Genomic DNA, 26015 nt, shown 5'->3' with positions numbered 1-26015 from the left:
ATTTTCAAGTCTATAACATGTTGAGTTCTTGAGATATACTGTATACTGTATATGCTAATTTTAAAAATTCACCCCCTTTTTAAGTTCCCCTTAAGTGGATTTTATGAAAAAATATTTATGTTTCTTTACTTTTACAGGAAATTCCAAATACCAGTTTTCAAATCTGTAATATGTTATGTATCTGAGATAATCTGCAGATATAGTCTTTTTTAAAATTCAGCCCGTTTGTGACTCCTGTTCACCCCTATTCATCGGATTATCCAAAAACACATAAAAATGTTTTTCTTTATTTTCAAAGGAGATTCCAAATACCACTTTTCATGTCTGTGACATCTTCAGTTTTTGAGATATAAGTCTCCTCATGAAAGGTGTTCAACCCCTTTTACATCTTTTTTCACTCCCCTTAATGGGATTTTCTGAAAACAAAAAAAATTCTTGTTTCTTTATTTTTAATGCAGATCCCTAATATCAATTTTTACGTCTGTATGTAAACTTTTAAGTTTTTTAGATATAGCCTCATTTTAAAAATTCACTCCCCTTTTCACCCTCTTAGCAATTGAATATCCAAAAATCCTCCCTTAGTGAGCACCTACACCCTAATATAAATGTATCCCCAAAATTTATTTTCTTTACGTCCAGTAGTTTTGGCTCGGCGGTTAGTTAGGACATGTTATTTTATGTATATAGATAGAACGCCATACCTGATTTTTCACATCAACTTTTCCGCCCAATGTTCCACGTTGACTTCAAACACACAGTTTGTACACAATTATTCTTCGACCAAGTGGGCTGCTTTACTTATTAATCTTCAGTGGTTGTCCTCATTTTATAACATTGTTAGATTTACATAACAAGAAGATTGTCTCCAACATTCAAGAATTGATTCATGGGGAATCCAGACATATGTTTTTTGAAAAAAACTGATATCCATTTTCACCAAGATGGACATTTTCATATTATATTTTAATTTTGTCAATTTAATTACATCATAGTTTTCTACTCACTGTTTTATATGCGGCTGAAGAAGGCCTACATATTTGGACAAAACATGTACCAAAGTTTTTTTATTGTGACATTTTAAGTGTGTTTTAATATAGGCTATATTGAAGTGTATTGACTAAGGTGGATTTTTAAAAAAATTTCATTTTTCAAGGGATATTTTGTATATTATACATCAATATGGACGAATGTGAACAAAAGATTCATGAACTGTAGCCTTTATACTTGTCAGCACTTAACTGATGATGTGTAGCCTTTACACTTGCCAGCACCAGCTTTTTTAGCTAGCTTCTCACATCTAAGGATAACATGCCCAGGAATACATGCCCACACATACAGCTCTCAGAAAACGACTGGAAACCAGCACTAATCCAACCCGCTTCAACTCAGAAGATAATCACGAAGCCTGACCAATTCAGGCTTTGTCAAAGATGTGAAAATTTGGTCCCGTGAACTTCCTTCACATCAACTCGTCAAATGGACCCCAGAAAAGAGATGTCCCCACTAACAATCAATACATCATGTAACGTCGAAAAAACATTCCAATATAATGAAAGGGAAACATGACGTAAAACAGACTCAAATATGGTCAGGAAAATGTGTTCTGCGCAGATCAAAATACAAAGATGGAGCCTGCATGAAAATAATAAAAGTAGTTAAACAAACAAAAAGTTCTATGGTGCCTTGTATAAATAAATAACCAGAATAATGAAATACAGAGTCAGGGAAAAGAATACAAAAATATTGTAATAATGTGAGGAAAGATATGAAAAGGAGCTGAATTAAACCAAACAGTCCTCCCAGGACTGTGAAAAGGCATATAATTTGCCATTCATAAAAACTCCACTCACCGGGTGAGTTGGCTGTGCGGTTAGGGGCGCGCAGCTGTGAGCTTGCATCCGGGAGATAGTGGGTTCGAAACCCCACTGTCGGCAGCCCTGAAGATGGTATTCCGTGGTTTTCCATTTTCACACCAGGCAGTTGCTGGGGCTGTACCTTAATTAAGGCCACGGCCGCTTCCTTCCCATTCCTAAGCCTTTCCTGTCCCATCGTCGCCATAAGACCTATCTGTGTCAGTGCGACGTAAAGTAAATAGCAAACTCCACTCGCAACCAGGAGCCAGTAAACATAAAGAAAAGGTACCAGAAAGCAATAAAAAAGGAGATGAACCGTTCTCGCAGAACCAAGGGATATAAAACTGCAGCTGGCCCCAATGTCTTCCCCAAAGACATTATCATAACGAAACGTAGCATCACACATTCCACCACAACACACAACACACGATTAAATAATCTCCTGTTAATAGCCTTGAAAAGTGCTGGAATGGACTCAGTTGAGGCAGACAACAGTGAGATTTATCAGGTTGGGGCCATAAACCATACGTGTAGAAAAATTCCAGGTGTAGAGAATGAAGTAAGATAAAAACAAGGCTCCAAACTCAAATCACCGGGTGCCCACACACACACAAATAAATATAAACCATATATCAGGCACTATGGAGATAAAATTTGAGCTGGACAAAGTGCATAATAATTGTATAACGCAAGGAATATCAAGGAAGTATAGAAAACATTTCTAGCTTGATAAAAAAGCATAAATTTAAATGTAAATAAAATGGAGCTAAGTTACTTTAATGGCTCCAATCAAAATATGTATGGCATCACGGAAAGAACACAAAATTACGAATTAATTGATTCCTTTCCTTACGAAGCCAAGAAGATAAAAAGACAGGATATAGGCCATTGTAAATGAGTCACCCCGTTTCTTGAGACTGGTATGATAAAACATTCAGTAGTAGCACAAAAATGCTGCTTGACACATTAAGGCCCCCATTTTTGCCTCTCTGCCTAAGGCAGAATCCCCAGAGGCAGAAACAGAGAAAGAAATAAAACCATATCCTTCTGCGAGATTGAAATCTTGCTGTCCTCTGATGGCAGAGAGGCAACACACATAAAGATAGAACGTGGGCAACACACATAAAGATAGAACGTGAATACAGAATAAAAGCGGTAACTTGGATTTGACATATACAACAAAGCTTTCAAATGCATACTCATACTTTATCTTTGATCTTCTGATCAGTAACCATACTGGTCTCATTCCAAAGCACTCCCCACTCTTCCCCTACTGTGTTTCTGTCACACTCTTCATTTAGTAATTGTAAAATACAATCCTTGGCTTCCATTTTCTTAAACTTATCTCTTTGCTTTCCTTCCCTTCAATAATTTCTTGATCTTCAATTGATATTTCATTATCACTAGCTAATGTTTAGAGTTCATATCTTGTAGTCCAACACCTGATTTCTGAATCTCAGCTTAACAATTTTCTTTTTCTGCTACATATCCCACACCTGAGGTCACAGGTCCAAACTGTGTCAAGTATGTGGTTTTGGCCAAGTGTTACAGTCAGAGGCTCTTCCTGACATCAACCCTACATGGAGGGAGGTATTCACTATTACATATTTCTGTGGTGACCACTGGTATGGTGTGTTGTTTGTATATGAAGAGGAGTGTATTGAAACAAACACTCAGTTTCCAAGTCAGAGGAATTAACCAGAAATGGTTAAAATTCCTGGCATGGCCATGAATCAAATCCAAGATCCTCTGAACCAATGGCCTCAATGCTGACCATACAGGCGAGAATAACTTGTTTAATTAAAAGAATAATTGACTGAAAATCACTTTGTGTTGATCCCTGTTCCTCAGAAAAACTTTTAACACATTCTTAAAACCTATCAAAATCAATCTTAACCCTCAAATTGTTTGTCTGTCATAACATTCCTTACCTGTGGTCCCACAAGATTCCTTCTTTTAGTTTAGCATCAGACAGGAAGGAGAATTTCTGACAGGTGTACTTAAAACAGTCAGCATCTTTATTCAATCCCTTTATGAACTGTTTCATGATCCCCAATTTAATATGGAAAGGTGGCAGAATGACTTTTTCTCATTTCACTAAAGATGCTGGCCATTCCTTTCTAACCAAGTGTGCATCATTGTCCCACAGACAGACGAAATATGGATATTTTGCATAACATGACTGTTGTCCAAGAAGCATTCCTGTAACTTTTAGATCACCACATAAAATCCATTCATGCTCTGAATACTTAACTGCTGTTAATAACACCACAAGGGTTTCTAAGTTTTCCTTCAAGACATAAGAATACACTACTGGTATCAAACCATACTTATTGGTGATGTGCAAGAATACAGCATTTATATATATATACTTTTTGGGGGGGGGGGGGGGTCCATCGATAAAAAACCTCCATTCATTCTTGTTATATGTAATTCCGTATTTTGATACTACTCCCTTAATGTTATTACAGTAAACAAGAAGGCCCTCTTCAATGAAGTACTCACAAAATTCATCTTCTCTTGTTTAATACCAGGAAAATGTTGTAACTGGAGCTAGCAGTCTTTTCTCCTGTAAACAAGAACCCAACATTTGTGTCAGCTTCTTTGAGAGACAGAGATTCCTTAGTACGTCGTTTAGTTCACCTTGGGTAAACAACTCTGGTTGTAGTTCTTCTGTGGTCATCAAGATTTCATCACAGTCACCGAAATCAGACAATGATGATGATTAAAGGGTTGCAGGAGGGTTAGGTACTGGAATGTTAGGTCCATGTGGTACAGGTGTGATTGCTGATTTGAGGTTTGGATATGCATTCATTTGAATACTTTTCTTGTTATGGTCTTGAACTTTTACCATACAAAGATAACTATCATCAATGTGATTTGTTTGCTCTTGCCACATCATTGGAATTCCAAAAGGTAACGACTTCTGCTTCCCCTGGATCCATTTTCTTAATCCCGTAACACACGTATGACACATGCTGAGTGGCACAAACATTTTGTCTTGTCGCCTAACTTGACACCAAAATAAGCCAGGTAAGCTTTTTTCACGAATGAGGTTATGCTCTCTCTTCTCGACTTCAAAATCAATGAGCCACTAATGAAACAAAAGGAGTTGGAATTGTTTACACACTGTCTTCAGGAACTCTCCATTTGTAGACTGACTTGCACTTGCAAATATATGTACGTGTAGCTATCTAAAGCACATTCCAAAATAAATCTAGAACAGTTGCAGTGTTTCTGTGTGAACACAGACATCAGAAAATATTGATTTTAATACAACCGACCATTTTCAATTACTCTAATGTACATATTTTATCGATCAGTGCACAATGTTATGTGCGAATGCTAAAAAAATGCAAAATTATGTTTTTACATAAAAACTGTAGGTGTTACAAAGAATTTGATACCATATTCGTAAACAGCTCTAGGAAATGATCTAAGAACACTCAATTTTCATGCAAAGCCCGAAAATGATGTTACTCAGTGAATAATAATAATAATAATAATAATAATAATAATAATAATAATAATAATAATAATAATAATAATAATAATAATAATAATAATAATAATATATTATTTATACAAAGAAAAAGACTATACTGCCAGAAAAAGAAAAAAAAAATTCCATAACGGTTGTGTTAGTGATTCATTTGTCACGGACATCGGCGATCAGATGGTGCTCAGGAGGCCTGTCCATGCACACTATGTTTTGACTGTTGAACAACTACAGCTATTTGAACGGGGCTGCATGGTGGGCCTGCGGGAACCTGGATGGACGTATCGACGGATTGCTGCACATGTTGGGCACAATGTATCAGTGGTGTGTTGCTGCTTTCAGCAGTGGTCTATGGAACATTCTCACACCCATAGACCAGGCTCCAGATGTCCGCATAATACAGACACGCATCAAGATCGACGCATTGTACGAGCAGTGGTGGCCGACTGAACATCATCAAGGAACAAAATCTGGTCACATGTTGCATCTGCTGTGTCACCAAAGACCATTGGGAATCGTCTGCTTGCAGCAGGATTATGATCGCGTGTGCATCTGGCTAGGCTACGCCTCACACCATGACACTGCCAAGCATGGCTACTCTGGTGTCACGAAAGAGTCGACTCGAGAGGGAAATGGCACTCTGTTGTCTTTAGTATAGGTTCTGTCTGTATGTATGCAAATCATGGATGTATACGTGCATGGCGTAGACTTGGTGAGTAGTCTATTCCTGAATGCATTCGCCCACAACACCCACGTCCCACCCCAGGCTTTGTGGTGTGGGAGTGCCATCAGTTACAACGCGTGGTCACAGTTGGTGTTTCTGCATGGGAACGTAACCAGTGCCCGCTACATTGCAAAGATTGTTCTCCCAGTGCTAATGCCATTTCTTTGACAGCAAGGTGATGTGCTTTTTCAGCAGGACAATGCATGTCCACATACAGCTGCTGTGATGCAATGTGCTGTACAGGCTGTACAATAACTGCCCCGACCAGCAAGATCACCGGATCTCTCGCCAATTGAACACATATGAGACATGATGAAGCGGGAACTTAAGCATTCTCCAGAGTCTGCAAGGACCATTGGCAAATTGCATAAAAAGGTGCAAGACGCTTGGAAGAGTCTATCGCAGGATGCCATTAGGCACCTTTATGATTATTTGCATGTGCGAATACATGCCTGCATTGCCACCAGAGGGGTGTTACACTGTGTATTGATGAGATTGTTTGGGCTCTCTTTACTGTGACGTGTGTTTCATTTGGTCTGAGTCTGTAATCATAGACTCCTGCAATGATGAACTACCTGTCACATTGCTTGTGAATAAAATGACCTTGCCCTTGAGGATGTCGCTGTGGTTTCTTTTTTCTTCCATCACTGTATTTTGAGGTAACATAGAGACATACTGAGCGACTACCCAGCTCACAACCATACAAATAAAAATGGAGGGAGACTCGTAAGTTTTTGCAGACTACTTGATCTTAAAATAATGTCAACCCTTTTTAGAAAATTACCAAGAAGATAGAAAACATGGTCCTCACCAAATACACATTTAGGTTCATATCAATTAGATCATATGGCAATTATGAAACAAAACTTTAGAGAAATCATGAATTGTTAGAGTAAGAAGAGGACTAAATATTGACCCTGACCTTTTTTAAAATTCTTTTTACAGAGATCAAAACAAAATTCCAGCCATATAAATCCAAACCAAAACGTTCACAAATCCCTAAAATAGATCCAAAAGTTTTATCAGACAATAAGACTGAATTTATCAATAAACTTCATATAAAACGTATGAGCAACTGGGAGACATCAGAAATGTAATGATAAAATCAGCAAAAGAATTGGGACAGCCACCAAGAAAAAGGAAACACTGGCGGTGGAAAACATGTGACACAGTGCCTGTACGTAGACTCGCAGACTGGCAACTATGGAATGTCATATGTACACCATCCTACACGTAACCTGAACCTTGTAAAATCTTCAGTTATTATGTTTAACATACTTTAATTATCTTTTATTAAATGTTAAGTACAACTAACATATGATTTCCCTGTAAATATGTATTGTAAGTTTGCATAACCTCAAATACGTATTGTGAATATGTCCAACTTCAAAATCTGTGTGGTTGAAAACTGTAGAAGACTCTGTGATATTCATATGTTAGATGTAGTCCTCTATAATTTTGGTACATATGGGGGGTTTCTGGAAACTTACAATAATGTTTTATTATCCAGATACGTGTGAAAACTTTAGAATGTTTTAGATCTCTCCATGTGTGTTTGTAAACTGTAATCGAACATTCGACTTTTAACTACTCCACTTGACTGGCCAGTCAACAGATGTTCGGGCGTGTTCCATTGCAAAAACATTTCCAGAAGTCCATATTTCTAGTCTATCAACTGGTATACCAGGCGAGTCCGCTGCGCTTGACTTTTCTTTATTCTCAGGCATCCCAATGAACAGTGGTGGTATGATGGTCAATTCTCCTTTGCTTATACCATGCGACAGTTGCCTTTAAAGCACTGACTGCGTCATCACAGCAACGACTTTCACAAAAACATGTATGCATCAAATTGTCATACGGTTATGTAAAATGTAAGTGCCAATTATAAGCTTTCAAACAGATATGAAATTAATGCTAAAAGCGATGGCATACTAGTAGAAAACATGCGAGAGTTTGTGAAGTGGGAAGTAATTTTACATCAAGTATGCTTTCTTGATAACCTCGAGGCAACAGTCACCGTAGTGTAATGGCTAAGCACAGATGTCATGCATGTGCGTTGGTAAGTGGGTTCGAATCCCATGGGCGCTAAATATTTTTATTCAAATTTTAAGCTTTGAGGATAAAATACAAGGCCTTTCGTGCCATATTCCCAATAGCATGCACATGTAATGTGTACTGGCATGTCACTTGGTGCAGCCTAGCACAGTTGGTCATTTCTTCACTATGTATTCAACAGATAAGTATGTTGACATTCTTCATCTAGAGCCAAGCAAGACAGAATGCACAGGAAGCACAGCACCTGTACCAGGAAAGATTTCCACACAGATGACAACCAATCGCAAATTCTCTTAGGAGGGTGGAGCGACGTTTGCATATAACTTCATCACTTTCCCGAACATTTCCTGTTAGAGAGGCACCAGTTATGTCCGGTGAAACTGCTGAGGTGGTTTTGGACACTTTCTGGGGGAATCCTCACACAAGTATCCGGGCAGTAGCACAACAGGTTAACACCAGCCAGTCGTCTGTTGTAAGGATCTTGCATTCCAGTTTGTTTCGTCTGTATAATCTGCAGCTAAATCAAGAGTTCCACGGACGAAACTTTGAAACCCGTGTTTTCTGTTCAGTGATACTGACTACGTGGCAAATGATCCCACATTTGTATCTCATTTTATTTTTGGACGAGTCATGATTTCATAATAATGGCTCTGTGAATTGTCATAATATGCACTACTGGAGTGTTGAAAATCCCCACTGTGTTAGGCAGGCAGCATTTCAGGCATGATGGGGTGTAAATGTCTGGTGTGGTACACTAGGTGATCACCTAAATTGGACCATATTTCTTTGAGGAGCCCGGGGCCCGGTACCTACAGTTTTTTCAAGAACTACCACCACTGCTGCTCACCCTTGGGTAAGAGTGTAACCGTGTAGTATCAACACGACGGAGCTCCCCCTCACATATTAGCAGATGTTCGCAACTACCTGGATGTTACACACCCTGATCGATGGATAGGAAGAGGAGGACCTGTTACCTGGCCTGCTAGATTGCCCAATTTGACGCCACTGAATTTCTTCTGATGGGACTATTTGAAGGATGTAGTGTACGTTCAGCAGTCAGAAAATCCTGAAACCCTTCGAAACCTTATTACGGAAGCCTGTAAAACCGTAAAACCTACAATGCTACAACACGCCCAAATGTCAGTTGAACGGCTCATGCTCCAGGCCACTGCCCTTGAGGCAGTAGAGATGGGATCCCTCACTGAGTCTGAGGGGAAAAACTAACCCTGGGAGGTAAATGAATAAATAAATAAATAAATAAATAAATAAATAAATAAATAAATAAATAAATAAATAAATAAATAAATAAATAAATAAATAAATAAATAAATAAATAAATAAATAAAATAGCATGCCCTGACTGACTGACTGACTGACTGACTGACTGACTGACTGACTGACTGACTGACTGACTGACTGACTGACTGATCACCACCAAGCCAAAACTACTGGACATGAAGAAATGAAATTTTGGGGATACATTTATATTAGAATGTATCTGCTCACTAAGAGAGGATTTTTGGATATCCCATCACTATGGGCGTGAAAATGGGGGTGAATTGCTTAAATGAGTATAGCTATATCTCAAAAACTTAAAAAAGTTTACAGATGTAAAAACTGGTATTTGGAATCTCCTTTAAAAATAAAGAAACACGTATTTGTTTTCGGAAAATTACCCTAAGGGGGGTGAAAGAAAAGGTGAAAAAGGGGTTGAATACCTTCTATGAGAATACTTATATCTCAAAAGCTGAAGACGTTACAGATATGAAAATTGGTATTTTGAATCTGCTTTAAAAATAAAGAAACATGTATTTTTTTGTTTTTGGAAAATCAAATTAATGGGGGGTAAACAGGAGTGAGGAAGGGGGGTGAAATTTGGCTATATCTAAAGTATATCTCAGAAACGTAAATGTTACAGACATGAAACTTGGTATTCTGAATCTCCTGTAAAAGTAAAGAAACACTGATAATTTGTTTCTGGGAAATCCACTTAAGGGGAACTAATAAGGGGGTGAAATTTTAAGACGAGCATATCTACAGTACATCTCAAAAACTTAACATGTTACAAATGTCAAAATTGGTATTTTTAATCTCTTTTAAAAGTAAAGAAACATGTATTGTTTTGTTTTCAGAAAAAAAACACTAAGGGGGTGGGGTAAAAAGAACTGATAAGGGAGTTGGATTCTTCTTATTAGGATACTGATCTCTCAAAAAGTGAAGATATTAACGCACATGAAAATTGGTATTTGAAGGAGTCGCCTCTCAAACTAAGAAATACATATATTTTGTTTTCGGAAAATCAATTAGTGGGGGGGGGGCTGAAAGTGTTGAAAAATTAGTTGAATTGTATGAGGATAGTTATATTTCAAAAACTGAAGATTACAGACGTGAAAATTGGTATTTGGAATCTCTTTTAAAAATCAAGAAACACGCATTTTGGGGTGTGAAAAAGGAGCTGAATTTTTTTAATGAAAAAAAAAAAAAAAGGTGGAAAAGGGGTTGAATACCTTTTATGAGGATACTTATAATATATCAAAAATTGAAGGTGTTACAGATGTGAAAACTGTTATTTGTGATCTCCTTCAAAAGTAAAGAAACATGTATTTTTTGTTTTCGAAAAATCCACTGAAGGGGGTGAATAGAAAAAGCAGGTGAGTTTTTAAAATGAGTACCGGTATATCTACTTTAGATGTCAAAAACTATAACATGTTACAGAAGTGAAACTTGGTATTTGGAAAGACCTTTAAAAATATAGGAACATGCACTTTCTTTTTTTTTTCTTTCTTTCTTTCTTTCTTTCTTTCTTTCTTTCGGAGAAGGCAGTTAACGGGAGTGAACTGAAGTGAAAAGAGAGTTGAATTATTTCTTATGAGGATACCTATATCTCAAAAACTGAAGATGTTAAAGATATGAAAATTGGTATTTGAATAGGTATTTGGAATCTCCTTTAAAAGTGAAGACTTCGACTTGAGAGAAGACTGTTTCTCTAATGTACAGATCTGTGTCGTATGGTTACTTTAGCCCCAAAAAGGCAATACCACAAACATGGTTTACAAAGACTTTCTGGGGTAAATGAAACTCAGTTTCTCTGTGAGTATTTATACATCAAGGATTTTCAGATTATGTCTTAGTACAGTACCGAGGAACAATTAATTTTATCAAATTATGAAATCCACACGAACGAAGCTGCGGGTAACTGCTAGTAAATAAAAATAAATAAATAAACAAATAAATAAATAACTGAAGAACTAACTAACTAACCTATGATGTGAGGGCATTTGGATACATTGGCTTTGTAGATGATTCTCGAAGTACAAAATGCGAAAAAATTATCAGGCTGAAGTGGGATTCCAACCTACCTACCAAACACAACTGTATTAGCAGCACTCACTTAACCTATGACACCACAGTGACTCTAGCAAGTAGTTTACCAGAAAGCCTACTAGATGGATGACTATTTCCGCTTCAAAAATGCACACACGTTTTCTATCAGTATGCCATCCCCTTTAGTGTTCATTTTTTTTTTTTTTTTTTTTTTTTTTGCTAGGGGCTTTACGTCGCACCGACTCAGATAGGTCTTATGGCGACGATGGGATAGGAAAGGCCTAGGAGTTGGAAGGAAGCGGCCATGGCCTTAATTAAGGTACAGCCCGAGCATTTGCCTGGTGTGAAAATGGGAAACCACAGAAAACCATTTTCAGGGCTGCCAATAGTGGGATTCGAACCTACTATCTCCCGGATGCAAGCTCACAGCCGCGCGCCTCTACGCGCACAGCCAACTTGCCCAGCAGCGTTCATTTCATACTCTACTGAAAGCTTATAATTGGCACGTACATTTTACATAACCATATGACAGTTTGATGCATTGTGTAAATACCTGTTGGATACGGTACATGTTTTTGTAAAGACAATGGTGCAGTAAGTGAATAAAGGTGATTGTTGCTTGGTGCACGGCAAAGGAGAATCAATCATAACTCCACCAGTGATGTTCGTTGGGATGCCTAAAAACAGAAAAAGTCAGGCGCGACTGACTAACCCAGTATATACATCGAGCTGAACGGCTGAGAGGCTGTACTGGTACCAACCAAACACTAGCTCCACAACATGTTCACGATATTACTAGGACTCAAACTCATAACATTTACACTTACTTAATACCATGTTATGGAACACAACCAACAAAAAGAAAAACTGTTTGGGCGCCAATGTACTTAATGATAAATGATATGAACTTAGCATGAGACTAATGTATCTTCCAGGGAGGGGTCATAAGCTGACGATATCCTTACTAGCTTACCTAACCTGATGACTTGTTGAACTGAAAAGGTATGAGGATATACTGGCTAGGTTATACTCTTTTCTGAAATAACACACATTGAATTAAAAAATACCGTACTTACGCAAAAAATCCCCGCACCCTAACTTTAGGAAGGCTGATTTTGAAAAAAATGCCAACATTGACACAAAAACCTGCACCCCAATTTCGCGCCTCAATTTTTTTTTTAAATATGTGGGTATTATTCGCGTAAATACAGTATATACTTTCAAAATTAGCCACCTCAATATTCCTGTAGCGTACCAATAGGCTACCATCCACCTTCACAACACAACAACATAAACAACAATGTAAGATATATGCACTTAAAATTAATGTTATTTGCTTTACGTCCCACTAACTACTCTGTTACAGTTTTCGGATACGCCGAGGTGCCGGAATTTTGTCCTGCAGGAGTTCTTTTATGTCCCAGTAAATATACCGACACGCTGACGTATTTGAGCACCTTCAAATACCACCAGACTGAGCCAGGATTGAACCTGCCAAGTTGGGGTCAGAAGGCCAGCGCCTCAACCGTCTGAGCCACTCAGCCCGGCGCACTTAAAATTAACCACTTTGGTATACCTATAACATACCACTACAACCCCCCCCCCCCCCCTCCATCCACATGACAACACAAATTACAACATATGAAATACACTGTTTTCTCTTATTAAAATCAGCACTGAAATTACACAACATAATTACTGAATTAAATAAGTTTGTACGATGACCTTGCTATGAAATAAATACTACATTAGGACTTTCTCCGTCCCTTGACACACGCTAAACTCCACTGTATATATCTACACAATATCTTCTTCTTGGCATGAATTTCTATAAGTTACCATATATCTGACAAGTCTGAATACCCGGATCACGAACCTCAGCCGCGTAACCTTCTACACCATCTCGGAGTTGAGGTTAAATACCACCATAACTCGCAAAAACTTGCCGATAACTTTCCTGACAAGTTCATGATCTGTTTTCACAGTGAAACCATACTCATATTATATTCAGCTAAGTCTAATGGCTTACAACTTCATAACAGACTTCTATATAACATGTAATGATATCTAAGGCTGTCAAATGCTCCAACCAGACGTCCAGAGACAAGATGAGGAACAATTCTCCAAGACACAGATACTAGCATTCAATAGGACAGAATGTTGCATACTTCAAATGGGACAACCAGCCAATCACAACATTTCCACTAGTCAAGACCACTAATACCAAACTTCCAGCAAACCAGCCATAAAATAAACTCTCCTAGTAACATGGTTTACTCTGTCCTAGCTAATCACCATCTTCACTTTCTGTCACATGTGGCACACTGTTTTCAAAATTGTGACGCTCAACATTGGCATACTGATGCCTTGAAAACTGCTGAAAGTCATATATCATGTTGGGCAAACCAACTCCTTACACAAATTTTGCTATATTTAGTTCTCTTGCTTAACCAACTTTTGGTGCCACAGAACGCCACCAGTTTAACACACAGTTCTTACAATGACTAAATAATGTTTATGTTACCTTAATAAATACCTACAGTATTCCTACAATGAAATAAATGATGCTTACAATACATAAATAGATACATAACCTATAACTTGGCATAAATATTCCCATAAATACAAAAATTGACTTCACATGGGGTTGGAATTCTGTACGATTACAAGGCCAGAGCGGGTTACAGTGAGCGAGTCAGAGGGGAGGGTACTTGTGAGGTTATGCCATGTATGTTAATATGAGTTTATTTAATGTAAGAACATGTAATTAATAGTATATAACTTAATATTGCCTGTATATGTGATGTATAAATCCAATGCAATATTATGCAAGACACTGTAATATCCAGAACAAAGTATCTTTGGCACTAGAAAGTTATAGAAAAATCCATTCATTACAAACAGAATCGATTATGTAGTGGTGAAGTGAATGATCAGTGTGAGGACTTGTTGATGTCTGTACTTGTAAACTGCTTCAGTGCATTCCTTTCTTAAGTGTTTTGGTGTTGCTTATAACTGTGTATAATTGTGTGCTGTTAAGGAATAGAATTACAATGAAGTGGTTTTATGCAAGGATGTGAACGTATCTTGTGTGATATTTGCACCAAATAGTATTCCATTGGGAATGATAACTGGTGACCGTGACAGCACTTTTGGACTTCAAAATTGATGCAAGTGTAATGGACTAGTATAACTTGGAAACAATTCTCTAACCCATGGGTAAATAATGGAAATATCGAGCTCGATGGCAATGATTTATTATGACTTGTGAGGTGTAGCTGTTGTTGTGTTGTTTGAGTCATCAGTCCATAGACTGGTTTGATGCAGCTCTCCATGCCACCCTATCCTGTGCTAACCTTTTCATTTCTACGTAACTATTGCATCCTACATCTGCTCTAATCTGTTTGTCATATTCATACCTTGGTCTACCCCTACCGTTCTTGCCACCTACACTTCCTTCAAAAACTAACTGAACAAGTCCTGGGTGTCTTAAGATGTGTCCTATCATTCTATCTCTTCTTCTCGTCAAATGTAGCCAAATCGATCTCCTCTCACCAATTCGATTCAGTATCTCTTCATTCGTGATTCGATCTATCCATCTCACCTTCAGCATTCTTCTGTAACACCACATTTCAAAAGCTTCTATTCTCTTTCTTTCTGAGCTAGTTATCGTCCATGTTTCACTTCCATACAATGCCATGCTCCACACAAAAGTCTTCAAAAATATCTTTCTAATTCCGATATCAATGTTTGAAGTGAGCAAATTTCTTTTCTTAAGAAAGCTCTTCCTTGCTTGTACTAGTCTGCATTTTATGTCCTCCTTACTTCTGCTGTAGCTATGAAGTTGTTTACATCTATTATTATTATTATTATTATTATTATTATTATTATTATTATTGACATAGTTAGGTACAGACGATTGTATTATTTGTGAGGTTATGCCATGTATGTTAATACGAGTTTATTTTTTTATATTTTTTTTGCTAGTTGCTTTACGTCGCACCGACACAGATAGGTCTTATGGCGACGATGGGATAGGAAGGCCTAGGAGTTGGAAGGAAGCGGCCGTGGCCTTAATTAAGGTACAGCCCCAGCATTTGCCTGGTGTGAAAATGGGAAACCACGGAAAACCATTTTCAGGGCTGCCGACAGTGGGGTTCGAACCTACTATCTCCCGAATACTGATGAGTTTATTTAATGTAAGAACATGTAATTAATAGTATATAACTTAATATTGCCTGTATATATGATGTATAAATCCAATGCAATATTGTGCAAGACACTGTAATATCCAGAACAACGTATCTTTGGCACTAGAAAGTTATAGAAGAATCCATTCATTGTAAACAGGTTATTGGAGACTCTCGAAATTACTGGAAAAGATGTTGTGTCATATTCTTCTAGAAGCCTGGCCAGGCAATGTATATTAAGCGGCAGTCTTGACGGTAGATCTGAGTTATTTTAATGAGACTTGTATGGAAGTCGTGAACTCGTGTTGTGACATGCTAATGGAGCAGTCTTATTCTTATTCTTCGTAGTAGTTGGAGTTGATTTAGTGAGAGTGATGAGTGCAAATCATTAATCGAATATGTGAATTTGTTACGATGGTAGTTGGCCGACATGCAAGAGTTGCCGTCTCCAGTCTTCTTATTCTTCATAGTAGTGTTTTGTTTATGATGGCAGTTTATTAGTTGTGTAGAATATGTGTAAATAACTTGTAAATAAAACAGTGTACACAAATAACAGCATTTCGTGTGTGCATCTTCGTGGTTACATCAAAATGAAGATAGATTGATTAGGAGCTATGTTAGAACAGTTAACTTCCTCGATTCAGGCCCAATCCGAGAAACTCGAGGAACACAACGGAGTAATTGAGGCCCAGTCTGTGGAAAACGAAGTAAGCTCTCTCAAAACCGAGGTGATCACTGATGTGCAGGATGACAACGAACCGGACGGGAAAAGGTCCGAAGTGATGCTCACAGTTGTGAAGTCCGTAGTTCGAGGCCAAGCGGACCCTGTGTGAAGGTACGACGGCTGTGGAGACATGAGTGAAGCCTACAAACAGTGATGGAGGCTCTGGTTTTGTGAAGGTGGCAACCCAACAGGACGACGGGATCACTTCCTGGGGAACATGCCAGGCCCAGTTTGAGACCGGATCGACGTCAGAAGAGGGAGCCGAATACCCGATCGCTGGACTACGTGGACAGGAGGTGGAAGTACGATGTGGCCCCCAGCTGTGTTTGATCGGCGAGGAGGTTATGGGAGAATTCAACGAGTGCGACAATGTCCACCAACCAAGGGTCGACTACCGAGTCCAGCTACAGGAGAGGATTCAGCGCGCCGGTAAAACGCTGCAGCTAATTGACGCTGAGACTGAGCGACCAGGCGACACGACTGGGAAGGACTGTACCAGTATGACATGAAGCGCAAGGCAGCCGACAGGTGCAGTAAGCTTCGCAGCTCCAAGATCCATCCAGGGAGGATGTTCGGCGTGAAGCAGATCTACAAGAAGGCTCAGATGATGTCCCAGGAGATGGAGGCAGCGATAGCAATGACACCGGCTAGTGGGACCCTCTCTTGGAGACAGAGAACCAATAGGGTCCGAACCGACAACCAACAAATGAGGGTGCCGCCTTACCAGGACATTTCTCCTGGCAAGAAGCTACATGCCAGTAAGAACATCGAGTTCAGCACCCCGGAAAATAGAGGAAACTCAACAGGGCAAAGTCCGAGATATGCAAGCCATTCTCATGCATCACACCAGCAGACCAGTGGGCCCTGAGAGAACACAAAGTTGCAAATGAGGGGAAAGCCAGTGAAGCTTCGACTGCCACATAAGGACCTGAGGATCATAGCCAAAGTGAACGAAGACACCATTGACAGGACCCAGTGGATCCCCCATGGGAGGGTGGTGGCCGTCAATCGAACTGTGGACTGTGACAGCTCCTTCCTTCCTTCCTTCCTTCCTTCCTTCCTTCCTTCCTTCCCAACAAGGGGACTGTGTGACTGAGGGAGTCTGTGTGTAGTTAAACTAATAATAATGTTATTTGCTTTACGTCCCACTAACTACTTTTACGGTTTTTCGGAGATGCCGAGGTGCCGGAATTTAGTCCCGCAGAAGTTCTTTTACGTGCCAGTAAATGTACTGACACGAGGCTGATGTATTTGAGCACCTTCAAATACCACCGGACTGAGCCAGGATCGAACCTGCCAAGTTGGGGTCAGAAGGCCAGCGCCTCAACCGTCTGAGCCACTCAGCCCGGCCTGTGTAGTTAAACAGTGAGGACTAAGATATAAGAACACCTAGATGGAATTTACGACCTAGAGTAAGGAATGTACAGGATATTCGTATATTAGGTGTATTCTGGTATAATTTTGATACATATGGGGGTTTCTGGAAACTTACCATGATGTTTTATTATCCAGATACATGAGGAAGCTTTACAAATGTTATAGATCTCTTTATGTGTGTTTGTACTGTGTAATCGAACACTGAGTTTTATCTACTGCACTCGACTGGCCAGTCAACAGTTGTACGGGTGTGTTCCATTGCAAGAACATTTCCAGAAGTCGATATTTCTAAACTGTTTGTTGAATGCTGACAGACCGAGAGGCCAGAGCGTGTTTTACAGTGAGCAAGTCAGTGTGAGGACTTGTTGATATCTGTACTTGTCAGAATCCACAGTGAATTGCTTCAGTGTATTCCTTTCTTAAGTGTTGTGGTGTTGCTTATAATTGTGCATAACTGTATATTGTTAAGGAATAGACTTAGGGACAATAAAGTGGTTTTACGCAAGGAAGTGAATGTATCCCATGTGATATTTATTTAAACCAGATAAAATCACACTGAGAACGATAGGAATTTGACCCCAAAAAAAAGCAGATGACTGAACTAATTTAGTAGAGATCAGAAAACAAACATACGAAATCATTCAGATAGATAAATGTAATTATGATAAGAAGTGATAGAAGAAATAAGATAAATTTAAAAAGAACAATACTAGAGAATTCTACGAAGTATTTTGGGAAGAAATACAAGTTTATAAACCGCTGAACCTTCAATTTAAGGAGGAACTCCTTAATTGTGAAGAAGCTTTCAAAAGACTACATTTTACATCACCACAAGAAGAGAACCCTCTGTCAGAAACAACATGTGCACAGCAGACACAGCAATATATCAACCATCATAAAAATAATAAGACACCTGGTGAAAATGGGATACAAAGAGAAATGTTGAAACTCAGTGGTAAATTGGCAGCTGAATCTTTATATAAGGTCATCACAGATTGCTGGGAAAAAGGAACAATACCACATGACTGGAAACAGACCATAATCCACCTCCTGCACAAGAAAGGGGATAACACAAACCCCAACAATTAAAGAGGTACAGTGAACCCTCGTTAGTACGTTCCTCATTAACACATTTTTCCGCTTAGCATGTCGTAAATTTGAAGTCCTGATGCCCATCGTATTAAATCTGTATAAAAAAATACCTCACTTAACACATCATGATTTTTTGCCTTCACCTCTTGGTAGATCATATATTCCCCAGACCTGAAAATGTCCTTTGTCATCTCTTGTGTATGGAATGTGATTTCCAACAGAGAAAAAAGCCCTCGCCATGGGTCGGTTGGAGAATGTTGTGCAATAAGAGGAAATGACCTTGAATTCTCGAACATGGAGTATATTGCACCTTCGAGGAGCAAGCTGTTAGCTTCGGTGAAGTTGAGTTTTGCGTCACTGATTGGCACAATAATTCAGTTTTTTTCAAAGCTGTCCTGTTGACATATATGGCTTATGGCTGGGAGTCATCCGAAATTATGAGTCACAGAAGTTACCCCCACAAAATGTGTAACAGAAGTGTAACTCTAGCAACCGTGCAGCCATTGGTGGATGGTCATGACCGAGAGACATCTATGATCATTTGATTTTCTCAAAGGGAAAAGTGGTTTATTTTTTGTTCTATGAAAAGGTCTTTGTTGTCAGTGAGGTTCTTGAATAACCCAGTGTGCTTGATTGTGCTTGTAGCCTATTTCGCATTCCAATCAGAAGTTAGAAATTTATTTATTCAAAATCATTCTTTCCAACTTCAGAAACTTTCCTTCGCGCACTTGTTTTCTTTTTTCCGTTCCTATTTTGCTTATACGCATTTTCAATTTTATCTTGGTTACCCGCAATAGTGTTCCAAGTAGAAGGTGCTAGTTTTAATGTTCACACCAACTCTACGCACCTAAGATGTGGATTCCTATCTACTTCCTGGAGGATTTTAATTTTTTCTTCATTAGTGAGTGGTTTCACAACCCTTTTTTTATCCATAGCTAGGCTATCACAAGACAGATACCATACGTACAGTGCTACTGAACTTCTCATGATTATCCTATTAGTCTGTAAGTAGGCTGTCACGTGACAAATAATCACTTCACTTCTTTCTACAACTCAACACAATAAATTGAAGGTAATGCCAATAACTGTTCTTGTGATAAGATGATTTAAATCAGTGTGGTACGACTAAAGTTAAAAAAAGTCTATAGTCGTCTGTGGGTGCCGTTAAGTAATAAGGCTTCCATATACTGTAGGCCCATCCCATTTAAAAGTTATGAAAAGATGCAGGCAATAGTAAAGCGGTGTACCATTCATACAAAAATACAAACTGCTAGTTTGACAGTTGGCATGTTTTTATTATTCACCGGCAAGTCTGACCAAACCAATGCCGAGTACTGCCGAAGTTTCATGTTCAAGATGGCGGCTGAAGGCGCTTAATCACGTATGGCGAGTATAACTTCGCGAGAAATTTAAGCTCGAACAAAGTGACCAGAAAACAGTGTTTAATTACCCACTGGTCAGAAACCTAAAGCTTCAACTAAAAAATCATTATACAATTGTTTTAGGAACAAATGATCTGTTATAATACGTAGGTACTGCAGCAAACAAATGTCATTTCTGTTCTTCCATGTTTTTCACATCTTTTAATAGTCTCTTGTTACTTTAACAGGCTCCTGTAGAGAATTACTGATGTTTGTTCTCTTGACTTTTTCACACTTTTTAGTGCTCTCCTTTATCTCCTGAAACACTACTCACACAATGTAAAATGTACTAATGTGTAAAGTGATACCATTCCCCTGTTGTATAGTTTTAATGGGATATTCAACAGTAAGTTTCCCCATTTAACACAATTTTTTTCGTCGTCCCCTGCAGAAATGTATTAACGAGGTTTCACTGTATTTCCTTACAGCCAATAGCTTACAAAATTCTTTCTAAAGTGTTGTTAAACAATCTAGAAGAACAAGCAGAACACACGATCGGTGAGTACCAAACTGGATTTTGAAAAGGCTGATCTTATCCAGAGCAGATATTTGATCTCAAAACAATCCTTAGAATCAGAACATTACATAACTTCAACACAGTTGTCTCTTTCATGGATTTCAAAAAGGCTTATGATTCACTAGATAGGCAGTCCGTATTCCTAACTCAAGCAGAATTAGGTAGAAAACTGGTTGAGCAAACACTTAGAGATACACCCTCAAGAGTTAAGTTCCTAAATGAACTTTCAGACCCTTCGAAATCAAGGTTGCATTTCAACAAGGTGATTTACTTGCACCAATTCTCTTGAATTTGTATTAAACAAAATCATGAGGGAATACGAAATTAGATTACAAGAAAAAAAATTCAAAGAATCCATTTGGGCCAAGGGAAAGGAAGATCGGGGTGAAATGTCTTTCCTTTCCTGATGATATAGCAGAAATTTCAGAAAACAAATCACAAGCACAAATAATGATGGAGACTCTACAGTACATGACATACCCATTTCATATGAAAAAGCTAAATACACTGAACATAGACATAATAGAGAAAATTACCTAGCAACACAACATGTACATATTCAAAGAGTTGATAACACAACCTGCAAAGAGAGAGTGAAGGAGAAGGACATGGCTGATAAAACTCACACAACACTGTTACAACAAATGTTCACTACTGTTCTGGGCAAAACTCAGGCACTACACAACTGTAATTATGCCAGAGGTATTATATGGATCAGCATGTTTAATGCTGAACAAAAGAGGTGAACAACAGAACTGGAAAAGAAAGAAAGGAAAATACTTTGGAAAATTTTGGGATCCTAAAAGAATAAAGATATTTGGATCAAAAGAAAACATGGAGACATCTACCACAATATGGAGAAAATTACAGGCACAATTAAAAGACGAAGGCTACAATTTTAGGGTCACTTTCACAGAATTAACAATGATAGGCTAACTGAGAAGATATTTTTTTATACCTCCAAATTAAAACACACCACCGGTTGGCTGGAAGAGATACGATGGGATCTACAAAGACTGAAGATCGCAGATGACTCAATAAATAACAGGGTGGTATTCCGGCGACAGATCACTTCGGCGAATTTTTTGCTTTTGCAACTTCAACATCAAACTCTGAGAGTGTTATCAAAGGAACAAAGGTAGGTGATCAGCCGACGTATGAAGAAGTTCTGGGAAGAAAAGGAAACTGGTCTGTAATTGGCAAAATTCTTTAATTAAAAAATATACATTTTGAGGTCATGTTAGTGACTATTCCATCATTCTATTCTGTAGTGACTGCCAGAATACCCAAGTCTCCCGGGAGAGAGTTATTTCAGACAGTGAACAGGATCAAATTAGTGCAACATACAACTCGGTCGTTTATGATACCAAGAGAGAGAGTCTTCTCCCATGTTAAAAAGGCCTTCATAACAAGGAGGCAGTAAGTCTAGAAAAATGTCTTGTAAGGGATTTAAGAAAAAAAAAATTGTCATCTTATTCTTAATCATACCATTACAACTCAGATGAATGGTAGATTTGACCAAAGAAACAGGTGTGCAAGACATAAGTCATCAATTGTAAATGTATACAGTACATCCTTTCTCAAACATGAGCATATTGTGTAATAATGCTTTCTTTTTCCTGCATTATTTGTCAATTTTATACACAGCAACAATGATAAATGAACTTTTCAGAAACAACTTGTTACTTCTCATTAGAACAACCACTCACCTCACAGCAAACTTCTTTCAAACCCCATACATAAGAGAATGGGCACATTACTTCTTCAACCAACTCCATTTTTCTGCAATGAAGAAGAGTTGCATACATCATTTAATAGACAGTTTGCATTAGTGCAAACAACTGAGTAAGAAGAACTTACCAAATATTTTTTCTAAACTGAAATAAATCAATTTATACAGTAAAATTATTCTCAGTTAATTCAGTCAGTAACTTTCAAGAATCTTTTTAATTATGGTCAGCACTAAGGCAGGAGTACAACAGTCATTCATAAAATAATGCAATATAATTAAATTTCCAATCTACCAATTTGTTAGCACAAACGTTTGCTCAAAACTATTTCTCTTCAAAGTTGTAGCCATTATCATTTCCACTGCTTGTTTAGAGGACAGGGATGGTGAATTCATAATCTTGTTAAGAGTGAACCAGTGGCGGCGCGTTCTATATGTTCAGTGGTTCAGTGAACCCCCTAGAAATGCATAAGTCTAGGTAAAATGGTTTATCAGAGCCTATTCCTTAAATTTGCTCCGTATATCAGCGCGCGTAGCGGTATTTTTGACATGAACACTCGGTTGCTCTCCGTAACCAGCAAATAGGTTCAATTTCAGGACTGAACGCGCGGGGTCGTGAGACGTAAGGAGGGTGCGCAAGGCGAGGGGTTATGAGAAGCAGCGAAAACATAGCCCAGGAATCGCTGGCAACTGGACCAGCGATAGACACGAGTTACATCGAGCAGTCCCGAAATTAGCCGAAGCATTGTCAGAGCGTGCGGTTAAAATTTGCCGTACATGGTAGGTTTTGAAGGGATTTTAATTTGGCGATTTTGCCATTCTGATGTAATTAACTGCAATGGGCCAGAATATTTTGCTAACTACGGTTTGTATAGCATCAATAAGCGTACGTAACCTAAGTTTATGTAATTAAATGAAACTTTTCATTAGTAATATGTGCTTTATGAAAAGTAAACAGCAAAATACGTCAACACATAATTAACAGTAGTCTGCCTAACATGTTCTTGAAGAAGTTATTCCTACGTAAGCAACGTCTTCAAAATGAGGGGAAACTGGATCAGCTTAAAGTAATTGCACCTCATATTCTCTGTCTTTCATTCTTCATTGTTTTGATAACTTCTTCGAGCTGAATTCGTGTCTCTGCAAAGCAAAGTCGCGTTTCTAATCAAGCAATGTCACTATTTTACATCTATGTAAACATCAAGTAACAATATTAATCTGAACACGTTATTTTCCACAACAGTGAACCCCCAGACGTTTCATCCACGCGCCGCCACTGGAGTGAACATTGTCCAATGACTTGTGTTGTCTATTCTGAGTAATTCATCTTAGTGTGAAATTTGGAAGAGAATCTTGGTACTGGAAATAAGACTTGTCTCGTATAAGTAGTGGGCAAATGTGAGACAGACCACACTCAGAATAGCTGCAATGGGATATACAGTAGAGTTTCACAAACTCCCCCTCATGTGGACTGAGAGGATGTTAAGTAACAAAAATGTTTAGTTTTATGGACACGTGAAAATGTCATATGAAACTCATTTCTATATATTAAAATATGGAAACCTATCAACAAAGAGGCTGAAAGAAGATGATATAAAACTAAATCTAAGGCAATTTATCTAAAAAAATATGTATGTCAAATTTTAACTCATCCAGTTTCATTTTCACACTGAACATTTGTTTGTTACTTCTTGTCACTCAAAGTTTCCACCAGTAAAACAACATAGCACTCAACCTTAAAACCTTGCCACACAACAAATCACTTAGAAATGGCAGATCCAAACCACAGAAAGTTTAAGGGAAAGAAATTCATACAGGTACTGCACCTTTACTATTCATTTTTTGGAAAAGCCTGTCGCATATAACCACCCACAAACATAGAAAGGAATGTAATGAGTGACGAGTAACTGATGCAAGTTATTCCGTATTTAAAAACTGCTACCTGAGGGTACAAGTCACCAAGAATAATAATATGTATTAAAATAAGTTACAAAAATTACTGCCCCTGGTCATACTGCTCGACCAGTGCAAGCACAGAAATAAGATTATTTCATGATTTAACAGCTATAGGAAAAAAAAACCCAAATCTTTTACAGATGTTCAGTTTTATGGAATATCAAGTTTCCTAGAGTCAACTTTCCATGACTCTAATGTATCTCAACAATGTAACATTTGAAATGTAACATTTGAAATTTGCTGCTCACACTAAGTGAAGTTTAGCAGCAATTATACTGGTTTCCAAACGTTTTCAGATTGATAGAAATTTAGAACCATACATTTGGTTGATATTCTCAGCGATAAGTATTATTAAGACATCCACGTCACCACAACTGACCATTACGTACTCTGGTATGCAAAAGTAAAGGGACAAAGTTTCTTTTTCTTTTTTTTTTTTTTTTTTTTTCGAATACCAAGTTTAGCTCCTTTAGGAGGGGGATGCCATTCTGCTATCAGTCTCCCTTAGACTGAAAACATAGTGGAGCAGGGAGCAAAACAGAGAGCACAGCGGTAAGTAAAGCAGCAAACTCAAACTCAATACTGAAAGTGGGAGCGTGCATAGCGCAGTAGAGATCTGAACATCACTTTTATTACAAGGAGAGAGCAAAGCACAGCGTTCAAAATAATTTGATTTTGCTGCTCGTACCGTCAACTACTTGGCAAAATCAAACAATAAAACACCCTCCTCCTCCCAAGTCGACGGTCATCAGACTGACGAGGCTCCAAAACTTGCTTCATTACCTTACCTGCTACTATTTAACTGTGGAAATGAATTTGGATAGTATGCCAGGGTTTTTCTTACTCCACCAATAAAATATTAACATACGCTACACTACTAGGAAAATACTCCTGAAACAATATAAAACAAAACAAAAAATCCACCAACAATAATTATCATGTGATGAGTCCAACTAGTTTTGCCACTAACAAAACTGAACATCCACAAACAAAATCTACTATTTACAAACGTACATAGTTCTGAAGGCCACGCTTCAAATTGATGATTACAGTAGAATGAAAATGTTCTAACTTTCAATCAAATTGATAGTTTCATACATGTAAGACGACCGCCCGTTTTTAATCTTATTTACAAGAACAAAATAGCACCATCACCATGGAATCAATTTGCCATGCGTTATACATACATACACACATACATACATACATACATACATTATAGACTGTTATGACTTTCAGCGTTCAGTCTGCAAGCCACTGTAAATTTACTAAACGTCACCACAATCCTCGATTTGCAACTAGTGTTGTGGCCTCATTTAGTTCTATACCTCTTATCTTTAAATCGTTAGAAACCGAGTCTAAACATCGTCATCTTGGTCTCCCTATACTTCTCTTACCCTCCATAGCAGAGTCCATTATTCTCCTAGGTAACCCATCCTGCTCCATTCGCCTCACATGACCCCACCACCGAAGCCGGTTTATGCGTACAGCTTCATCCATCGAGTTCATTCCAAAATTAGCCTTTATCTCCTCATTCCGAGTACCCTCCTGCCA

The 26015-nt window shown here is 38.3% G+C and overlaps 1 long non-coding RNA gene across 1 annotated transcript in view; it reads right to left on the bottom strand.

Annotated features, from left to right (window-relative positions):
* The window catches only part of LOC136862793 (uncharacterized), a 103861-nt gene that overhangs the window by 19232 nt on the left and 58614 nt on the right, over positions 1-26015 (bottom strand). Inside the window, exon 2 of the long non-coding RNA XR_010859064.2 lies at positions 22486-22558. This is a non-coding gene — a long non-coding RNA (uncharacterized lncRNA). The remainder of the gene's footprint in view (positions 1-22485; positions 22559-26015) is intronic.

Source organism: Anabrus simplex, chromosome 2 (genome assembly GCF_040414725.1).
Source record: "Anabrus simplex isolate iqAnaSimp1 chromosome 2, ASM4041472v1, whole genome shotgun sequence".
NCBI lineage: Eukaryota > Metazoa > Arthropoda > Insecta > Orthoptera > Tettigoniidae > Anabrus > Anabrus simplex.
This window is presented reverse-complemented; position numbering and strand designations above follow the sequence as displayed.